The following is a 16,177-nucleotide window of genomic DNA, read 5'->3' as shown; positions in this document are numbered from 1 at the left end:
TGGTTATGAAAATGGATTTAACCCATTACATACACAGTTAATCACTTGAAATCTAATTTAGACCGATGACAATCATATTAGATCAATATTAACCCTAGAACTGCAGACAATATAGCTAGGACTCAATCAAAAAGTCTGTTCAAAAAGGCAGAATTCCAGGTAAGAAAATCATATATGGCATTTGCCATTACACATATTTAATTTAAATTTATGTTAACACTAGAACCGCCAACAGCGTCAGCACCTACATAGATATCATTTTCAAATCATTTAATTTGTTCCTCTTCATCATTTCCTTATAAACTAAGTAGGACGATTTAAAACTCAGTTAATTGGGTTCATTTAGAAATTGCTTCAGTTTATCATCATAACAGATCAAAAAGTTCAGATTCACTTTACAATAAATCAAGGAATGATGCACTTCTACAAACAAAAACAACATAATTAAAACATTTAAACAAACTACTAAAAGTAGATGAACTACATTATTCAACAGTTTACAGTAACTTCTGATAACACAGGGGAAATAAACGAGGCATCTCTTTTCCTCTCTCTCTCCCTCTCCTGACAGCCCGTCAGTATCAGGGTTAGTACAAATGAATCCCTTGGCGGTTCTAGTGTTCATTTACCGTTTTGTCTTCTCTTTGCAATGCTTAATCGATTTGAAACCAAGTCTAACGTAGCTTAAACTTAACGTTAGCTTTCTAGCTAACACAACACATTCACGCACCTTTCTCTGTATGTTTTTTGTAGTGACGAATGAAGTTGGATGTTGTGGTGGTCGTGTCACTGATCTTTATGCTGCAGACCCTGCATACCGCTGTTCTCTTCTTATTAGCGTCATCGACAACATAATCCTTGAATCCAAACTTCACTATTTTTGGAGTAACGCTAGCCGCTGCCATGTTAACTGACGCTCCTGCCGTGTAGTTGGTTGCCAGGTTTGCGCGCATGGCGCTATAATCACCCAATCACGTTTTTCGAAAAAACTAAACATAATATCTCACTACAAAAACAAACACAAATATTTAATTTTAAACAGACAAGTCCTTTCAAGTAATCTGTCTCAAGCTTAAGTCAAGTCTCAAGCCATGAATACCAAGTCAAAGTCAAGTCAAGTCTTTTATCAATGTTAGTCAAGCAAGTCTCAAAAATATGCGACTCGAGTCTGACTCGAGTCAAGTCATGTGACTTGAGTCCCCACCTCTGGAACATCCTAATGTATATGAAGAAAGACATTCGTCGCAGAGTGTTGTTAATGTACCCTTTTCTATTCAAGAGTTGAGAAGAGCACTAAGTAAGTGTAAAATGACTGCTCCTGGGAAAGATAATGTATGTTATATAATGTTGGCCAAATGAAGTGATTTTGCATTAGGAAAGCTGCTGGAGATGTATAATAAGATTTGGGAGAAAGGGAAGCTGCCAATAATATGGAAAGAGTCTGTCATTATTCCTATTAGAAAACCTGGGAAAGATCCAACCAGTCCAGGCAGTTATAGACCTATAGCTCTGACATCGCACTTGTGTAAGGTTATGGAAAGAATGATAACAGAAAGGCTGACATACTACGTTGAGAAAAGTGAACTAATGACTCCTTATCAGAGTGGGTTTAGAAGAGGGCGGAGTACTTTAGATCCACTGCTGTGCCTGGAATCTGAAGTTAGGAAAGCCCAAGCGAATAAGGAGTGTGTTGTAGCTGTATTCTTTGATGTGGAAAAAGCTTACGGTATGATGTGGAAGGAAGGATTATTAATAAAACTGGACATTATGGGTCTGGGAGGTAATGTATATAATTGGATTATGGATTTTTTGTTTGGCCGTGCCATCAGAGTCCGAGTTGGCAATTAATATTCTCGAAGGCATGAAGTTGAAAGTGACTTATTGGTAAGTCACTTTTTGCAGATGATGGAGCTATATGGAAAAGGGGCAGAAATGTAAATTATATTGTAGCTAAGATTCAGGAAGCCATTACGGAAATTGAAAGCTGGTCTCTGACATGGGGGTTTAGATTGTCGGTGGAAAAAACTGAAACTTTATTTTTTACGAGGAAAAGGATAGGTGAGGAGGTTAGGTTAAAACGTTATGGACAAGAACTAAAGAAAGTGTTGTTATCAGCTGTTCCACCATGGTTGCTACCTCAACCTATAGTAGATTTATCCTTATTGAAACGGTTACATTCAATGAAAAACACAATCAATGTACAGGCTTATGTGAATACTGTTCTACATGAACAATATGGACAGTTTATACAAATATTTACTGATGGATCCAAAAATCCAGAAAATGGTCAAACTAGTTGTGCATTTTATGTTCCTGAATTAAAAGTCAAAGTGGGAAAGCGGACGAGTGATCATATCGCAGTATATACAGTAGAGATCATGGCTATCTCACTAGCACTTCAGTGGGTAGAGGAAATACAGCCAATGCGAGTGGTCATTTGCTCTGACTCCAGTGCAGCTCTGGAGAGTATAAACAACTTCTCTTCAGAATGTCGTCAGGATATTTTACATGAAATTTTACACATCATGTTTAGGTTAGTTCATCTGGGAATTGTTGTTCAATTTGGGTGGGTTCCAGCGCATGTGGGTATTAGAGGGAATGAAGTAGTGGATCAACTGGCAAAATGTGGTTTGAAAGCAAACCAGATTGATATTATGGTACCCATCAGTAGAGCAGAAGTCAAATCTGTTACAAAAGTTGTTATCAAGCAACAATGGCAAAAACTATGGGACAGTAACACCAAAGGAAGACATTTATACCAGATACAAAGGGAAGTAGGAACAGGAAGCACTTGGGGGAGTAGTAGAAGAGAACAGAGCATTAACAGCAGGATACAATTGGGTCACTCTGAATTAAACTCATCACTGCATCTGATTGGAAAACATCCAAATGGCAATTGTGATGGTTGCCAACAACCAGAGACAATACATCATGTATTTTTTAGCTGCCCGGATTATAACAGACAAAGACTCATTCTGAAAACTGCACTGGAACAACTCAACGTCAAGGACATGGATTTCAAGTCATACGAAAGTAAATCAAGAAATGAAGCAAACAAGCTGATCTTCAAATTCCTCAAAAGCACTGGTCTGAGGACAAGGGTTTAATATAAACATTTAATAAATCAACAGTAGGTGGCGATATATGCTCCAAGTGGAAGCGATTCGCCATTAAAGAAAAGAAGAAGAAGACTGTCATCCTTTTTCTCTTCAGCGAGCGAGCAACAGCGGCGTGCTGTTGTCAGAAAACACACCTTGCCTGGTTAGCTCCGATTAATGCATTTCACCGTTACGGCCCCTACACACGGTGGCGTGCGTTGACGCTTCAACGCTTCTGCCCATTCACTTTGAATGGGGTGACGTCACGATTCGCCGAACTGCATTGTGGGAGCAAAGCGTAGCTTTTCTCGCGGTGCTCGCTGCAAAAGTAGAGCAATGTTCTACTTTTGAAGCTGAGGCGGAGGCGTCAGCCAATCAAATCCCGCGTATGCAAATCTGCCAGTACAAGCGCTAGCCAATCAAACCGCGTGTATGCTGCGAGAGCCAGACCGCAGTTCATTTCCTCATATGCCAAAAAATGGAGGAGAAAATAATCGTAGCGGTAGGGAATCACCCGGTGCTATATGATCAGTCTCTGTTCACCTACCGGGATACAAACCGGAGGAGCCAGGCATGGAGGGAGGTGGCAGAGACAGTGGGTGAAACTGGTAGGTTTTCGCCTGTTTGGGGAGTTTATATCCAGTTTACTTAGTTTGAATGGACAGCAGGCATAGACAGTATATTTAGCCAGCATGCAATGTTGCATAAAATAGCACCATAGACATGAATTAAAAATCGCTTTTTAGACATTAATGTCTATGGTGAGATTCATACATGGGAGCCTTTTTAAAGCCTTTTTACCCCGCTGCAAACAGAAACCCCCCCCCTTCCCATCACAAACTTTACACAGACCCCCCCTTCCAATTATCAACTCCTGTCTTGTTTCCGCAAACTCTTGTGTCCTGTGCAGCTAAAAGTTTTGCAAGCCCCCGTTCGTTTAGTACCTAAAATAATAGACATCACTTTTTCCAGCTGACAAACCCGACTTTCTGGTCACTTCTTCCATTTTCCAGCCCTTGGGGAGAGACACGGGAGATTCATGTGATTGGTTGTTGGTCGCGTTGCTCGCGTTAACTCCCCAAGCTCAAGACACGCCCACGCACGCCGCCGTGTGTAGGCGGCGTTAATACGAAGGCGCGCGGCCCCCGACACGGCGGCGTGCGTTGACGCTTCAACGCTTCTGTCCATTCACTTTGAATGGGGTGACGTCACGCTTCGCCGAACTGCATTGTGGGAGCAAAGCGTAGCTTTTCTCGCGTTGCTCGCTTTTGGCGGATTGCAAACAACTTAAAAGGTGCATACCGCCACCTACTGTACATGAGTATGAATCATCATATCATACCAACTCTTTAACCTATGATCTAATCAAAATAAATCAAAATAAATAAATAAATCAACAAAAAAACATGAAATAAATAAAACAAAAATAAAAATCTATATTCTTTCCTGACCTAATGTTAAATTCTTTTTCCTACCCCAGTTTCACTCAAGAATGTAAACAGTGCCTTTCTGGTAGCTCTTACTCCCTCTCCTTCTGTTCCCAGAATACCAACCACACTCCATTCCCTCTCTGCCTCTAAAACTTTATCCTTTAGTTTTTCTCTTTCAGCTTTATAGATGTCACAATGTAACAAGATATGTTCTACATCTTCTTTTACTCCACAGTTCCCACACTTGTCACTGTCACTTTTCCCCATGATATACAGCGTACCATTCAAAGCTGTGTGATTTATTCTGAGTCTAGCGATCGTGATTTCCTCCCTTCTGTTTCTTTCTTTATAAATATGAATTGTAATTGTCTTTTGTACTTTGTGATACTCTTTGCCTTTCTGGTCTTTCTCCCACCTTTTCTGCCAGATCTCCATCCCTTTCTTCTTAATTACTGCTTTTCCTTCTCCTTTACCAAGTTGAACTGGTAATGTTATTTCCTTTTGTAGTGCACTTTTTGCTAATTTATCAGCACACTCGTTCCCTTTCACCCCCTCATGTGCAGGCACCCAGCAGAACTGCAGATCTATACCGCCTCTGTGAAGTCTTAACAGGCTATGATTCAGTTCTATGAGAATGTCCAACCCAGTCTCACATCTAAACGTGTAATAACTACGTTGGTCCACAACTTGGAACGTAGTATTTCTACAAAAACGCCTCTGAAATTGTAGGATCCCTACGTTTTTTTTCACCATTCATTTCCAATGGCTGGCGTCTATGTCACATGATCTTCAACTTTCTCTCCGCAGAAATAAAAAAAATGGCCGACCTTCGTTTTATTCTCGGTAGAAAATGCCTATTTTAAGGTTAGTTTGGTCATTAAAATGCGTTTTGATGTCATTTGATGCGAGAAATATGAGTTGTTATTTCATATTATGTGTGCAGTGGATGTCCATGATCTTTAGTTTGCTAGTTATTACGAAGAATACCTATCTCTGCATTTACCACAATAAATGTGCCGTGGTTTTGTAAACTCGTGTATGTCTCCTTGTCTTTCCGTTGTGGCCTACGAGCCGGTCATAACAAAGAGTAAGTTATTTTTACCTGTAATAAACTACTACTGTTTGATGAGAAATCAAATCATGGTTTGCTATATGAATGATATGTTATAGGAGCAAATAATTCAGGGAAGAAAGGATAGGCCTACTAAGTATTTCCATTAAACTTTATTTTTAGAAATGTACAAAATGAACATAAATATACATATATACACGGTATATAATCAATTCCTCCCCGTTGTCGGCATCTTGCCTTTCGCAGCCGGGGCTTTTTAGGACGATGCATCAGTGTGGTAGTCCAGTCATGTATTGTCCGCCAGGATCTGGCTGGACGAAATCAAATGCAAATCACAAAATATTAGAGAAACTTAGTTGTTTTAGATTCGTTAGTAGTAGTTGTGGTAGGAGTGTGGATCTATCTAATCCATCTAATGAACACAGTCAGCGACTTTTCGCGACTGACCGTACGGCAAATCACCCGGAGTATACTGTCTATGAGTATTTCGTGTGTGAATGCAGACATTCTCCTGCTATGAGATACATGTATGTAAGGCCATCTGCTGATATTAGAGTTGATATATGGAAACGCTAGCAACTTAGTTAGCACAGTTAGCACTGTGTCAATGGTTTAGCAGTCCGACAGTTTATACATTTAAACAGTCTTGTTTGATAAATACACAAATAACAATGCAAACTTACAGGTTGTGTACCCGAATCTTCCCCTGCTCCAAATGGTCCAAACAAACTAGGAATAGCATCGTCCTTCAGTTTCAAATGCTGTGCATATCCGGCCTCAAACTGGGCAATGTTTTGGAAGCTTTCTTCTGTGAAATGCCGCGCACACAGTAACGTTCTTCGAACCTCTGAAGGAACAGTGTTAAACAGACATTTCAACCACTGACTTCGTCGTGGTTCTTCCGTCGGTAGGACAAACAGCTCAGATTTCTCCTCACATTTCAGGAAACAGGTCCTTGGCATTGGCATGACTGGATCGATTGTGAACTGAACCAGAGCTTCCAACAGTAAATGTTAGGCTGGCAGAGGGTGCGGCCAGCGCCGCTGGGTGTGACCATAGCTCTTCCGGATTGGTCCATTTTGTTCCGGGTACCGCATGACATCATGCCGTACCCGGAACTAAATGGAAGACTCAAATGGGCAGTGACGTATCTCCAACGAGGCGTTTTGGGGAGGTATTTTCTGTGTTAGAGTTTTACTCGCTACAGGGTGTACTTTGAGGGTTTTGACTCTGCACACCGTTTACATGCATAAAAACCTTCATAACACACAAGGGGACGGGTAATAACCGGAAAAGCATGACATGGGAGCTTTAAAACAAAAACAAGGACAATAAACAAAGCAGTCTTCACAACGGCCGGACAAAATACTTTGAGCCGCCCTATAGCCAAAGCCCGAGACACTGTTTAAAGCATAATAAAGACAATATATAGAGAGCATAATGGAAAATAACGTATCTATGCCACAATTTTAGATGCCGGGTAGCAATAAAGATAACACCATTAAACAGTTACACAACATAACAGACATAATATCGATAGCAGCGTCCCTAGCAACCACCTTGGTAACAATGAAAACGTTGTATTTACACAATTTCCTGAAGTATTCTTCGTAAAAACTAGCAAACTAAAGATCATGTACATCCACTGCACACATAATCTGAAATAACAACTCATATTTCTCGCATCAAATGACATCAAAACGCATTTTAATGGTCAAACTAACCTTAAAATAGGCATTTTCTACCGAGAATAAAACGAAGGTCGGCCATGTTTTTTTTATTTCTGCGGAGAGAAAGTTGAAGATCACGTGACATACTGTAGACGCCAGCCATTGGAAATGAATGGTGAAAAAAAGGCGTTTTTGTAGAAATACTACGTCCCAAGTTGTGGACCAACGTAGTTATTACACGTTTAGAAATTTGGAATGTCTTCTCTGACAGTTGTTGTTGATTGTATGCTTTGTAATATGGACAATGAATCTGTGCACATCACCACCCTATCTGGTCTGACCTCTTCAACCCACTGTAATCCTATTATTACAGCAAGCATTTCTGCTGTGTACACTGATAATTGATCAGACGCTCTTTTTGAAATAGATATTTTAAATTCTGGGATGTATATACCAACTCCAACACACTCTTCCTTGTTCTTAGAACCATCTGTGTACATGTGTAGGTAATTGTAGTACTTTTCGTTCAGATACATACTTGTTTTAATTCCCACTTCATTTATTTGCCACTCGTTTTTCCTTTCTACAATACTCATATCTATTTTAGCTTCTGGGAAAAGCCATGGGGGAACACTACTAAATGGGGTTGCTTTGCCAAACGTGATATTGTCCACTCCATATGCCCTCGTTCTCTCCTTATTTGACCTGCCAAACCCACGTCCCTGGAATTTTGCATATTCCCAGCAATCCTGTAATATTCTGTTTGAAATATTTTCTTCTCCACTTCCTTGTAGCCTGACCCAGTATGACAGAGCAAGTTTCTCTCTTCTGATCTCCAGAGGTGTCTCTCCTGCTTCTATCAGAACTGCATTGATAGGGGATGACTTTATCGCTCCAATACACAACCGCAATGCTTTAAATTGTATTCTATCAATTTTTAAAAGCGATGTTTTTGCTGCTGCTCCATACACTATACAACCATAATCTATTGTGGACCTCATAATTGATCTGTAAATGTCTATTAATGCTTGTTTGTCTGCGCCCCAGTTGCATCCAGCTACAGCTCGCAATAAATGTAATACTTTTTTGCATTTTGTTTCCACTTGATTAATATGCATTTTCCATGTAGATTTGCTATCAAACCACAGTCCTAGGTATTTGAACTCATTCACCTTTGTCATTGGACGATTATATAGTGTTAGCTGTTGGCCATCAATCTTGCGTTTGTTTGTGAATACCATGTACTGTAGCATGACTTGCTTTCTGACATTTTGAATCCCCAGTTATATGACCACCTCTCCACTTTTTTAATCGCTCTAGCTATATTCTCCATTACGTATGGGGCATTTCTTCCCCTCATCCAAATAGCCCCATCATCTGCGTATAGAGCCGATTGAATGCATGTGTCTAAGCATGTAAATATATCATTGATCATGATGTTAAATAATATTGGACTGACTGCACTCCCTTGGGGAATACCATTTTCTATTTCAAAATAATTGGAAATATCTGCTCCAACCTTAACTCTAAATGTCCTGTCTGTTAAAAAGGCCCTTACCCAATTGTACATTCTCCCTCCAATACCCATTCTACTCAATTTGATCAGTAACCCATCCCTCCACATACAGTCATACGCCTTTTCAATGTCAAAGTACACTATTGCCATTATCTCTTTCATTTTCAATGTTTTTTCCACATCATTACTCACTCTTACTAAAGCATCTATTGTGGACCGCCCTTTACGAAATCCGCTCTGAAAACTACTCCGCAGCCCTTTCTGCTCCAGTACATGTGAGAGCCTACGGACAATGATCTTTTCCATCCATTTACATAGGTGTGATGTAAGAGCTATTGGTCTGTAGTTACTAGGGTTAGCTGTATCTTTCCCTGGCTTATTGAATGGTAGCACGACTGCTGTTTTCCACAAACTTGGCATATCTCCTTCTCTCCAGATTTTATTGAAAAGACTCAGCACCATTGTCATAGTTTCCATAGGTAATTGTCTAAACATAGCATAACATAGCTGGTCTTGTCCTGGGGCTGTATCTTGTACCTTGTAAGGCTATTTTGAGTTCTGACATTGTATTATCCTGTCTCTTCTCCTTCACGTTTTCATTCTCTGCTAGTAACTGCTGTTTTTGCTGCCTATGAATATCACTAAGATGTTCCCTGCTATGTACTGCTGCAAGTGTCCTTCCTAACATATCTGCCTTCTCTTTATCTGTCACTGCCAGCCTCTCCCCATCAACCAAAGCTGGAATTTTAATGGATTTCCTTTTCCCACTCATCCGCTTAAACATGGACCAGACATCACCTAATTGTACTCCTCTGCCAATGGTAATTCTCTCCATGTTCTTTTTTTTGTATATTTGATTGTCCTTCGAGCAGCTGCCCTTTTCCTTTGAAACTCTATAACATTATTTTGTGTCATGTTTTTCTTTAATTCTCTAAATGCATCGTTTCGCTCTTTAATAGCCCTGCTGCATTCCTCATTCCACCATGGCACCACTTTCTTCCTACCCTTGGTTGTTGTTTTGGGTATACTGTTCTCTGCTGCATTTAGAATATGTTGCGTTATTTGGCTTGTAATGACCTCTATGCTTCCCTCTGATGTTAGCAGGTGTACCGACTCCTCACACCATATCCTACATTTCCCCCAATCAGCTTTAGCAAAGCACCACCTGGTTATTACACCTCCTTCCTGCATATATACATTAGTATTCATTTTAGTAAGCACTGGATAATGGTCACTTCCTACTGTGGAGTTATTCAAAACAAACCATTCGCATGTATGAACCAAACAGTTTGACACTAATGTCAGATCCAGGCATGAGACTTTCCCCCTGTGTACATCTACTCTTGTGCCATGTCCATCATTAAGGCATACTAGTGTTCTTTCCTCCAGCATTTCTTCCACTATATTTCCGTTACTGTCTGTATGGTTGCTGCCCCATAGACTGTTGTGTGCATTGAAATCACCACACCAAACTTCCTTCCTATGTTTATTGCCTGCTATTTCTTTAAATATATCAGTGGTTAGATTTTTACATGGGTTGTATAAATTGATTATCCTAATGTTATCTTGTTTCCTAGGGTTGCAGATTTCCACTATAATACACTCTATATCATCAGGAGATTGCACCTCCCTATATGCCACACCATCTTTGAGAAACGTGGCACACCCTCCACCATTTTGATTATTATCTCTATCATGCCTTATACAGCTAAATCCTGGAATGACAAAGTCTAATTGAGGTCGTAACCAGGTTTCTTGCACACATATTACCTCAGGGACTACCTCTAGATCATATATATATTTCTTGAATTCTTGACCATTAGCTATGAGGCTTCTTGCGTTCCACTGTAGTATGTGCAGCACCATGATTAAGGATCTAACCCTCATCCTGATTTTCATTTTCCCCAGCTCCATTTATAGTTAGCATTGCATGTATCTGATCTGCTTTAATATCTTTCATGTCAAGGAATTTTCCAGCTGCCTCCACAATGGCTTTGATTCTATCACTTTTCTTTTTTAACTGTAATGCAACATTTACAGTATGGCATATAAATACCACAAAATTCACCTTTTTCACTCCTAAAACATCATCATCCTCTTTACTCTTGGTGGCGCTGTGGGGTTGGATTTAAAGATTACTTTTTGGTGTGTTCCTGACATTTTGTATTGTAATGCTCTGCTCCATTCCACTAGGGGTCTTATTGATTGTTACTGTTCCCCTTACTTTCTTTATTACTTCTGCGTATGAAACTTTGTTTGTAATCTTAACTCTCTGCACCTCTCTGGCCTCTCTCTGCACTCACAACCTCCAAACGCAGCACTGTGATCTCCTCCGCAGTTACAACATTTAACCTTTGCATCCTTTTCACATTTTCCATACTCATGTTTTCCTCCGCATCTCGCACACCTTAGCTGTCCTTTACACTGCTGCGCTGTGTGCCCCATTCGTTGACATGCGTAGCACCTGAGAGGTTTGGGGATGTACTCCCTAACAATGAAGTTCAAATATCCCATTTGTACTGCCTTAGGTAAGGTTCTCTCAAACTGAATGAGAACTGATAATGTTTCTTTGAGTGTACCATCCCGTTTGCTTTTAAGCCTTGTGACTTCCACTATTTTGCCTCCTTTTAATTCACTTTTCACATCTTCCATTGACATGTCCAATGGTACTCCTGAGATTACTCCTCTCAGTTTTGCCATTGCTCCTGGAACATGCGCCTTCATTTTCTCCCCATTCAGTGAGTTCATTCCCAGAATCTTTTCCTGCTGCTGTTTGTTATTGGCATGTATCAATACCCGCTTGTTGTTCATGAATTTAGCAAATTTAATTTTTCCAATCTCTTTTTCAATTGCTTTGGTAAGTTTAATCGGGTGGTAATGCCCACCATCCTGATTGAATTCTATTACAACTTTCCACTCGTGTTCTAGTTCTTTATTCAACATTGCTTGGCTGTCATTTTGACTGACTCTTGATTTTTTGCTTTGATTAGCCTTGTCTGCTTCACCCGACCAATCCGACCAACTTCGAGCTCTTACTGAACTATCTCTTTCTCTCAAAGATCTTTTCTTCTTCGCAGCTTTGGATATCATCCATTCCATATTGTTTCTTTGGCTACCATCTGAGCTGGTTGACATGATGAAACAGTCAATGTACAGTTTATGCAAATCCGCCAAAATAACAGTCCAATGCTACCGTTTCTGTATGTATCCGAATTTTCCGATTCTCTCTGAGCTTTCTGCCACGCGTCTCCAACTTCACTTCCTTCTTCCGGCTTCCTCCAGCCTGCCCGGTGTTCGCTCCAAAAGTAGAGCAATGTTCTACTTTTGAAGCTTCGACGGAGGCGTCAGCCAATCAAATCCCGCTTATGCAAATCTGCCAGTACAAGCGCTAGCCAATCAAACCGCCTGTATGCTGGGAGAGCCAGACCGCAGTTCATTTCCTCATATGCCAAAAAATGGAGGAGAAAATAATCATAGCGGTAGGGAATCACCCGGTGCTTTATGATCAGTCCCTGTTCACCTACCGGGATACAAACCGGAGGAGCCAGGCATGGAGGGAGGTGGCAGAGACAGTGGGTGAAACTAGTAGGTTTTCGCCTGTTTGGGGAGTTTATATCCAGTGTACTTCGTTTGAATGGACAGCTAGCAGGCATAAACAGTATTTAGCCAGCATGGAATGTTGTGCCACCGCCAAGCGTCAACGCACGCCGCCGTGTGTAGGGCCAGTGGCCGCGGTGCGTTCAAGGACCTCCGCAGAAGAACGGTGAGTTACGTATTGTAACCCTAGTTCTAGAGTGATGTGTGTGTGAAAAATGCATTCAGTAAAAACGATTGCATTTATCCCAGAGTAAGAGTCATCTCTCTCCACAATTCCACATTTCCCCATAATGCCCGTTTCAAGAGACGGCATTATGACGGAGCCGCGGCCCCACGCCGTAGAGGGCTCCGCCTGTGCTTATATAACTAGGGTTACAATACGTAACCCCCCGTTTCATTAGGTCTCCCAGTAAGGAATGGTTGAATGTGAGATTTCCATCTGCAAGATTTTCAAACTCCCACCTCTTTAGAAACCTTGAATTATTGGGAATGCTGGAGACATTGCATGTAATGGAACTTTGTTAAAAATCCATTCCTAAAGCAGCTGTTTGGAGTTATATCTCTAATGGCAATGAACACTATAGAGAACTCACCGATGGATGCCAGAGGTGGAGAAACTGTTACGCTGAAGAGGAAGTTATTTTGGTATGAGCAAGCAGGACACTCATATATTAGCAGACAGGTATTATTAGCAAGTCAGAATGACCACTGATATGTGCTTGTCATATACAGAGACTGTCAGTCGGTCGCAGGGACACTCTGGTGAACCATATGAAAATATAGAAAGTGTCATGAATTAATTAATTCATCCTTGGCAGAATCACTTTTTATCGAAAGTAGAGCAGCTTCAGATATTTACAATTCAGCTCATACTATTATTTATTCCATTTGTGTGCAGGATTTACTGTAGGTAAATAACCCTATAACATAACATAAACATTTTGTTAGCTTGTCATTAACTCAACGAGCATGATTTCATGCTCGTTGAGCAATTATACACAATTTTAAAGGACCGTTTTCATCAGTTAAGCAGGAACTTAATCATTGTGGCCTCTAAAATTCTTAAAACGTACATTTTATTTGAAATTCTTAAGTTTTATTTGAAATTCTTAAGTAATAAAGTAGTCTTTATTTATATTTTTTAGTTGCTTTCTGGCAAAAAGTAATTGTACAAGTTGTATTGTGCATTATTGTGTAGTGCACTGATGCCATCAAGGATCAGTGATGTTCAGATGGAACTTCAGCATGCACTGCAACATGTTCCTCCTGCAGATGGCAGCACAGATTCAGAGATTCAAAAGCTTAATGTCACAGATCCACAACACTAATTCAGTGCCTTCATAGTTTACATAGAGGTGTTGTCCTCCATAGCATGACCACAACAGCACAGATGAGCCTACTCTAAGATATGTCCTTACTGATAGACATTGCACACAGAGGGCTATATTTTAAAATACATTTTACACATTGGAATGAAATGCTCTGCCAGTGTGATAAGTGTGTCATGTTTGTTGGTTTTAATAGTGCTACATTTTATTAATTTGTCTCCCTTTTTTCTGTCCCCAGCTATCTCTCCCTCTCTTTGTGTAGATCCAGCACAGGGGCGGATAATTATTATTTACCGGCTAATCCCGTGTTTGGTCTGAAGAGTCACGCGCCTCATTTGCCATGGTGCGGGCCGTTTGGGGGCCCTTTCACAAACACTGGCCAAGGACCAGCGGCCTGCACTGTGGGGCCACAAGACCGGTGGTGGGGGTGGGGGGGGTCTCTCTGGGACAAGCAGGGGTTACAAGACCCAGCACAGTGAAAATGAGAGGAATGCATGTTAAGTGTAAATCTACACAAGATTTGATTATTTAGACTTATGTCTGCCTGAAGAGAATGTATACAGTACCTGTCATCTCTACGCAAACATTTCCCAAATTGGGATCAATAAAGTTCTTCTTATCTCTTATCTTATGTCTAAAGTGTGGTACTTAAGCAGTCCTGCAGCAGTGTTCCTGCAGCAGTGTTAAAAGCCATTTCATTTATTTTCCCTTACACAACCTCTCTTTTTACAAACTACACCAGTTAACACTTTGTACCAGATAAACACTAAACTATTTCCCAATCTAATTCTCTCGATCCGTGTAGACAAAAAAAAGGGGACGGATATAATAGTGAAGTGTAGTGCAGTTTCTGCTCTATTACCCTAGCTCATATTTTGCTGCAAAATGTAAAACACAAATCAGCCATTACCATTTACTATTGCAAATGTTACATATAGAATATTCTTAAATCATAACATTTTTTGGTGAATGTCCAAGACGAGTTATAAAAAAAATGATATTATTAATTGCATCCAACTTTATCTTAGCTGTGGTGATGTGCAGCCATGCGACTGATTTATTTTGTTTATAGCCTAATATTAGCTTTTTACGTTTGGCGATTTCATTTGCACTTCAGCTATTATAAAAGTGGTGTTCATTTGTGGAGATTGTCCTGTTGAACAATATGCGTGAGTATTATAAACGTTTGTTTGACACAGAGCTTTTTTTGTGTGCAAAATGTTGAAATCCACTGGAAAAAACGTATTGCTTTTTGTCAAGGGAGCCCATGCAATGCTAACCTCTGGGTCTGCCTACTAAAAAACATCATCTATGCACCACTCTATGTGAAAAAGGCAAGCTAATGTGGGCTCAGCTTTGACATTCATTTCAACAGAAAGTTGTTATAATCTTACAGAACAGTAGGATTTGTGTATGCAGGTATAAACATGGAGCTGCAAAAGGGAGTGTTTCTCGTGTTCAACATATGTTTTGAAGAGTGATGATCAGTTGTTTCTTCTGACTTCCTGCTGGACTCTCTTTATCCTTGACAGGATGTAACATTGTAGCTGTGACAGGCAGCATGAAAAACACTTGCACTAATGCAGCGGTTTTCAAAGTGTGAGGCGCGCCTCCCCTGGGGGGCGCCAGAGAGCTTCAGGGGAGGCGCAGCGTGAGAAAAAATAATAACGAGAAAAAGACGAGTAAAGTGACATTTGCACACTTTTGCCTGTCTGTGGAGACCGAGTTCCCCCACCTCGCCAAAAAGGCTGTTAAAGTGCTCACTCCCTTCACCTCCACCTACCTGTGTGAGTGCGGGTTTTCCGCATTGACTCTGATCAAAGGAAGTGCCGGTCAAGGCTGCAGCCAGAGGATGATCTGCGTTTATTCCTGTGTGCATCAAAGACGCAGACTCATTGTTCCCACTAAAGTAGGGGTGAGTGTAATAAGGAGATAAAGTTGACGTTCAGTGTGTTGCCGGGAGCATATAAGGATGTATCCACGATGTTGAAAATGTTAAAAATGTTTAAAAGATATGTGTTGAGAACACGGCGTGCGAAAATATACGGGTCGTGCTGCAGCTAGATGTGCCTGTCCTCTGTAAGAAGGTGTCGGCGACTGACATGCAAGGAAGAACGGCTGTCCACAGGCTGTTCCAACTTTAACAACTTTATGAACTTCCAGGGTAGTGAATTGAACATGCTATTGTAATTGGGTGTGTGGTATATTTTCATGCACGGACACGCATGTTCCACAACACACAAACTGAACAACACTCAATTGTACGATCGCTACCAGTGTCCTTGCGATCTTGTTATAACAAGTCAACAAGTGCACGTTATTACTGATGCAATATGGTTGAGACCATTCGGGCTTATTCTAGAGGGGTGCAAGGAATAGTCCAAGTAGTGGAGGAGTTTTATACAATATGTTTAAAACATAAAGATAAAAAGGTTTTAAAAAGTGATTGTTTAATGTTTTAAGGAG

Source organism: Trematomus bernacchii, unplaced genomic scaffold, assembly GCF_902827165.1.
Source record: "Trematomus bernacchii unplaced genomic scaffold, fTreBer1.1, whole genome shotgun sequence".
Lineage (NCBI taxonomy): Eukaryota > Metazoa > Chordata > Actinopteri > Perciformes > Nototheniidae > Trematomus > Trematomus bernacchii.
The sequence above is the reverse complement of the archived record's forward strand: the minus strand, read 5'-3'. Positions refer to the sequence as shown.